This window comes from Alligator mississippiensis, chromosome 3, assembly GCF_030867095.1.
Source record: "Alligator mississippiensis isolate rAllMis1 chromosome 3, rAllMis1, whole genome shotgun sequence".
NCBI classification, from domain to species: domain Eukaryota; kingdom Metazoa; phylum Chordata; order Crocodylia; family Alligatoridae; genus Alligator; species Alligator mississippiensis.
The window spans coordinates 150267881-150275160 of NC_081826.1; positions in this window are offsets into that span (position 1 = coordinate 150267881).

Sequence of the window (7280 nt, forward strand, 5' to 3'; positions counted from 1 at the left end):
GCTTAGTGTGGTTATTTGTCCATCTTCCTGGCCTAATGTGTGGGGGTACTAGGAACAGTGACATTAATCTAATACCTGTGGATTGTGGTTATTGCATGACCTTGGAGCTTTCTATAAGGGACTGTCCCACCTGTTAGCTAATTCCTAGAAGTGATAGGAACACTTGGCTCTGTCCCAGCACTTACTAGACCAGAATGTTTGTGGGGATAACCCATTAATGTCTCTATTTTGCCTCGGGATCACCTGCCAGGAGTCCTAGCTCCCTGGGTCAGGCTTCAATTTCTTGTTCATCCCTTCCAGCTAGGACTGTTGAGCATTGAGGCCATTCAAGTGGCAGAGCTGTTCCCACTGGATGCAAGAATGTGGATCTGTAATACTGTGTCCAGGTTTTGACCTCCACTGCAGAAAGCATGTAGACAGGTCGAAGGGAGTTCAGTTGAAGGCAACAAAAATGGCTAGGGGGCTAGGGCACATGACTTATGAGGAGACCCTAAGGGAACTGGACTTATTTAAGTCTGCACAAGAAGGGGTGGGGGGCTGGGGAGGGGACTTAGTAACAGCCTTTAACTACCTGAAGGGTGGTTCCAAAGAGGAAGGAGCTACTCTGTTCTTGGTGGTAGCAGATGATAAAACAAGGAGAAATGGCCTAAAGCTGCAGTAAGGGAAGTCTAGGGTGGTAGGTTTTTTTTTTTTTTTAAATATCTTTCTCACTAGGATGGTAGGAAAGCACTGGACTGGGTTAACCAGAGAGGCTGTAAAATCTTTATCCTTGGAGGTTTTTAGGACCCAGCTAGACAAAGCTTTGGCTAGGATGATCTAGTTAAGGCTGGTCCTACTTTTGAGCAGGTATTTGGACTAGATGACCTCCTGACCTATTTTCTATGGTTCTGAGAACTTGAGAAAAATCAAAGTCTTGTTTTCTGGGTACATATGGCAGGAAGTGTACTCTACTTGTAGTGGCTAGTCAGTTAGTTGACATTTCAGTGAGGCAAAGCAATCCTTGCCCTGCAGTGGGCAGTTGTAATATCTGATATTTGAAAGTTCTCTAGTTGGTGTTCAGAGAGATATGTTTGTGCAGCTGGAGAATTGTCTACAAAAGCTCTTAATGACTATTGTGATGAACCAGGTAAAATATGTAAACTTTTTTCATCTCATCAACTTTCTGATGCTGGCACTGCTCGGTGCTACACAATTGAGGGAGAAGGCCCAGCACTTGATATTACAGTAAAACCTAGATCACTCCATGCAGATATTCAGCGAGCTGCTTAACTAAGAATGCCCATGCAGCTTTTGCCTTCAACGGGCACTGCTATTCTCTACTACTAGCAGTGGTGACATGTAGGGTGTGCATGTGCACCTCCTGACAGCCAGCATTCCCTGCTTGGGCAGTGAGGGGGGGAGGCAGGAGTGCTGGTGCCCCTGCTGCACATGCCACTAGCACTTCCAGGTGCCCTGCCCGTTACCTGTTGCCAAGATCAGCCACAGGGGGGCTCCCCTGCTGCCCCTTCTGGTTTCTGACTGGCTGCTGTGGGGTGGCACCAATTGCCCATGACTACTAGAGTACCTCTAGTGGTCCTGGCAGCTGCATGTAGCTGCAGCGAATTGCAACCATTCTGTTTACAGGGGCTAAGACATCTAATGGTTGCATACAGGTTCTGATGTATAAGCCTGGGGCACAAGACCTCAGTTCATTGGCCTGTCCCACTATGGGCCCTCATAACAGCTTGGCCAAGTTGCTTGTTCTGTGCTGTCATTCACCCAGCAAGGTGATAATGATATCCATTGCATCCACTGTCCCTTCCCTCCAGTTTACAGGGTCTGTCACCTTGTCATAGAAGGAAATCAGGTTGGCTTGACATGACTTGCTTTTGGTGAATCTAGGCTGCCTGTTCCTGATGACACTTTCCTGTAGGTGGCTCTTAACAGTTTCCTTGTGGACCTGCTCCATGACCTCTTTGGGGATTGATGTTTGGCTGACTGGTCTGCAATCTCCTGGATCTTCCTCTCTTTCCCTTTCTTAAAAATGGATGCTGTATTTGCCTTTTTCAGTCATCCTGGACTCCATAGGATCTCTGCAAGTCCTCAAAGACTATAGGCAATGGCTCTGAAATTTACCTCAACCAATTGCTTCAGTACCCTAACCTCAAGGCATCTAGCTTCTCTAAATAATCCCTATCCCATTCTTCTGTTTATGCTATGCTTTCTTTCTCCTCCACTATGCTGTCAACTGCACTTCACCTTGTGGCTGACCTTCATTGTAAAGCATGAAGGTGGTGGGGGGAGGCATTAAATACTTCATCCTCATTTACCTCCTCTTGGTTGGATGTATAGCAGATGATCATTGCAACTACCCTGATCTTTGTCCAGAGGTTTATCTGCCACTTTTGCTGCACTTCTGAGCATAGGTACACCTTTATGCAGGGCAACCCTACCTTTCTCCCCCCCCCCCCCCCGTTTGTCCCTCCTGACTCACTTATACCAATCTGTGACAGGACCTCAGTCATGTGAACTATCCTGGCACCTTCATCCCAACTGCATCATATCTTCTTAATTATAGTAGGACCTTCCAATGGGAGACTATGAAGTACACAGCAACTAATTCTGTGGGACAACAGATGCCACCCTCTTCAGTCTGTGGCTATTTCCTTTTGCCCCTCAGGAAGTATAGGTATGTCCATATCTTATTTCAGTGGGGGCAGAGGCCTGGCAGTGACCTGTGGGGCTAGAGACCTGCATCACTTGATCTGCTATGTGCTGAGTGTCTGATACCAGTAGAGGGAGTAATGTAGCCTCTGGAGGTAGGTGAGGGGTAGTTAAGAGGGATGGCGGGGTGGGAGACAGGATTCTGTGCAGGGTCCTCTGGACTCAACAACCAAAGGGCCCTGTATCTTCCCCACTCAGTACAGCTAGAGGACCAGTCAGGGTCTAGGGATGATGTCAGCAAGGTGAGAAGGAGGCTGCACATATCTCAATGGAGGTGGTACCTGTTCTAGAGCCTTGAGGAAGGGTTAGTCTCACTGGGATTCTAGGTGCATCTAAACAGGCATTTTAATGCCCTTTAGCCTATTTTAATGGGCATTAAAGTGTCGCTAAAAAAAACATACTACTTAGCCTATTTTAATGGATATTAACTAATGCATATCAAGTGTCACTTGAACATTATGCTTTTTAGTTGATGCAGATGATGACAAGCTAATGCGCATTTTGTTAATACTTTACAATGGAGGTACTAGATTTAATGTACGTTAACCGAAGTGCATTAATGCATGTGTAGACGCACCCTTTTAAGTGTAAACCTAGACTTCCCACATCCACTAGGTGGTCAGGTGTCAGATCTATTCAAGTGGTAGCTGGTTTTTTTGGGGTTTTTTTTTTTGTTTTTTTTAGCCTCAGGACCTATGATGAGGAAGGGTAAATTGTGTGGGCAGCAGAACTGAGGTGGGGGGGAGGAGTGAGGGGGGCATCTTCTCCAGGGACTCTTCAGACAAGGACAGAGTTGCTTTCCTTGATCCTGCTCCTGGTTTTTTCTCCTTCCCCCTTTTATTTACTTTTTTTTTCCCCTGGCAGTGGGTTCTTGGACACAGTTGCTGAGGTGACTGGGTCCTTCACAGCCCCCTTTTCTTCATGGGAAGGAGGCCTCTTTCAGATCAGAGGGATGGTTGGACCTGGGCATTCTGTTTTGCAGGGTTGGTGGCTCACCACCCCTTGGGAACAAGCTCCCATTCAGCATTTGTGGGGTCAGGGGAGGGTGAGTCAACCCCTGGTGGAAGGGGTAGTTTTGGGTTTGGGAGTGGCAGTGATGGTGCACTAGTGGGGGGCAGTATTGCTCCCTCATCTCCTTCTCCTGTACTCTTTCCCCCTCCCCCTGGGAGCTGTGTATTGCTGAGGTGTAGGATCACTTGAGCTTGCAGGTGGGGCTCAGTGTTGGGGTCAGGATGCTATTATCATTGCTACCTTCCCTTGCAGTGGTGGGGTGCATGATGCTTCCTGCTAGGCCAAGGGGCATTCAGGGCAGAGATGCTTTCCATTCTGTGGTGTTGTGCCTCCTACATAGGATTCTCTGGGCACGCATCATGATGGCCTCTCTACTGCCAACCTGTGCACTCACTGCTAGCTGGATGGTGACTTGTCCTGCAAGCAGCAGATATATGGAGGGTGATGATAGCAAGTATCTCATGATGGTTGCAGTGGTGGAAGGCTCCTTGGGGTTCTCAAAGGGCAGTGCCAGTTGCACAATCCTGCAGCAACTCTACCTTCCTGACAAACATAAAGAGTGCTGTGGAAGCTGTGGGCACCTTGGTTATTCTTGGCTTTCTGCGTTTTGGGACCCTTAATCTCTTACCAGGGCCCTCATGGCATTCGGGACCTGGTAGTTGTCCGCTTGCTTACCTAGGACATGCCGTGCTTCATTTCCAGAATGCAGCACACTCCCTGGGCACGTGGTTGCGGCATTTACAGGCTTGAAAGAGGTCTCAGATTGCTGGTTGTCCTTCTCTTGGGGTCTGTGGGGTTGCTTCCTGGGAGTGTAGTTGTGCCCCTTCCTGTGCTTCAGTGGGGCAAAGGCCAGACAGCATCATCTGTATCATCTGGTCTGCTACATCCTCCTATACCAGTGGAGGGACTCATGTAGCCTTTGGGGGCAGGGAAGGATGGCAGCTCCAGTATGAAACTGTAGATAGGCCTGTTGAAAGTCACTGGGTCAGAGTCAGAGGGGAGAGCAACAAGGGTGATGTCGTGGAAGGTGTGTGCTATAGAATCTTCTTGACCTGATCTTCACAAATGGAAGAATTGGTGGGGGTTGTAGAAGTGGATGGCAACTTAGGCAGCAGTGAGATGAGATGGTCAAGTTCAGGATCCTGACAAAAGGAAGAAAGGGAAGTAGTAGAATATGGACCCTGGACTTCAGAAAAGCAGGCTTTGATTCCCTCTGGGAACTAATGAGCAGGACTAGGAGACCCATCTGAGGGGGAAAGGAGTCCAGGAGAGCTGGCTGTATTTTTAAAGAAGCCTTACTGAGGACACAGGGACAAGCCATCCCAATGTGCAGGAAGAATAGCAAAGATGGCAAGTGACCTCTTTGGTGAGCTTAAACACAAAAAAGAAGCTTACAAGAAGTGGAAGCTTTAAGGTAGATAGAAAGCTTGCTAGATCATTGAGCCTGATGGGTAGTAATCAATGGCTCAATGTCTAGTTGGCAGGCAGCATCAAGTGGAGTGCCCAAAGGGTCAATCCTGGGGGCAGTTTTGTTCAATATCTTCATTAAAGATCTGGAAGATGGGATGCATTGCACCCTAAGGAAGTTGGCACATAACACCAGGCTGGGGGGAGTAGATATGCTGGAAGATAGGGATAAGATTCAGACTGACCTAAACAAATTGGAGGATTGAGTCAAAAGAAATCTCATGAATTTCAACTGGGACAAGTAAAGTCCTGCACTTAGGACAGCAGAATCCTGTGCACCACTACAGGCTTGGGATCAACTGGCTAAGCAGGAGCTCTGCAGAAAAGGACCTGGGGATTATAGTGGACAATAAGATGTATATGAGTCAGCAGCGTGCCCTTGTTGCCAAGAAGGCTGACGGCATACTGGACTGCATTAGTAGAAGCATTGCCGGCAGATTGAGGGAAGTAATTATTTTGTTCTATTCTGCACTGGTGAAGCCACATCTGCAGTACTGTATCCAGTTTGGGGGCCCCCCCACTATAGACAGGACATTGAACAAGTTGGAGACAGTCCAGTAGAGGGCAAAAAAAAATGATTAGGGGGCTGGGACACATGACTTAGAGGCTGAGGGAACTGGGCTTATTTAGTCTGGAGAGGAGAAGACTGAGGGGATTTAAAGCAGCCTTCAACTACCTGAAGTAGGGTTTGAAAGAGGATGGAGCTAGACTGTTCACAGTGGTGGCAGGTGACAGAACAAGAAAAACTACTCTCAAGTTGCAGCAAGAGAAGTTTAGGTTGGATATTAGGAAAAACATTCTCGCTAGTAGGTAATGCTTTCCTGTTTTTCTCTACCCTAGGGAGGTGGTGGAATCTCCATCCCTGGAGGTTTTTAAGGCCCAGCTTGTCAAAGTCCTGGCTGAGATGATCTGGTTGGAGATGGTCCTGCTTTGAGCAGGGGGTTGGACTAGATGACCTCCTGAGGTCTGTTCCAACCCTCACTTTCTATGATTCTGTTTCTCTGTTGAGGGATCCATGTTGGAGTCACTAATCTAGATCCCTAGTGTCTCATGGGACGAAGGTGGAATACAAGCTGATCCACTGGGATTCCTCTTCAACAAAGGTGTCCTTCTGTTTATCTGGTGCTAATGCAGGAGCAGGGTAGGTAGAACTGGTGGTGTGGGGCTGTTCTCAAGTAGATCAGTTTGATGTTCCCCAGCCTACTGGGTGGTGCAGCAGAGTGCCAGGGACACTGACAAGGCAGAGGTCCTATGACTTGGGGCAGAGCTGGACTTAGATACGGGTCATGTGTGTAACCGCAAAGGGCACTGTGGTGGGGGGGGCTATGCATGCACACATACACCTGCTCCAGTCCACCCACTTTGCTCCTGCACAGCAGCAGCGGTGCCTGCCCATCCACCTGCCTGGTGGACCATGCCACTTTGCCTCCCCACTGGACCATGCTCTTGCCCACCTTCATCTGCCTGCAGTAGCACCACTGACTTGGTGGGGGTGGTGCCAAAATGCAAGTTTGCCCAAGGTGCAATTTTCCCTATAGCTAGCTCTGGCTAGGGGATATGGGTAGGCAGGGACTATCCCTCTGCAGGACCTGTTGGATGTAGGCAAGGGATGCGAGTTGCAGGGATGCGTTGATTTCCAGATGTGACAAGGTATACATAGTGTAGGCAGCTCTATATACTGTGCCAGCACAGAGGGATTTTCCCACTTCTGCCTGACAAGAGTCCAGGTTTCTGACATGAGTGACATTGGCCAGGACCATCCTCCAGCATACATAGGGCATAACCATCACTGGCACCCCCAGCTCTATGTTTTTCATCTGGGATGTGGCAAGGAGGTCCAGCCCTGGGTGACTGCATCTATGGATCTGTCCCCCAACCTTCAGGTCCTGAAGAGGTTTTGATAAAAAAAATTGGAACTTGTCACTGAGGTATCACATCAGGAGACCTCTCTGATAGAAAAGCTGCTGTTCATATTGAAACCCTTGGAGGTGGCAGAGGCAGTAGCATGCCCAATCAGGCACTATGCTGTCTGACTGCAGACATGGCAAAGGAGCCTGTACAGGGCCTGAAGATGGAAGGTGTGTCCTGGGCTCCACTCC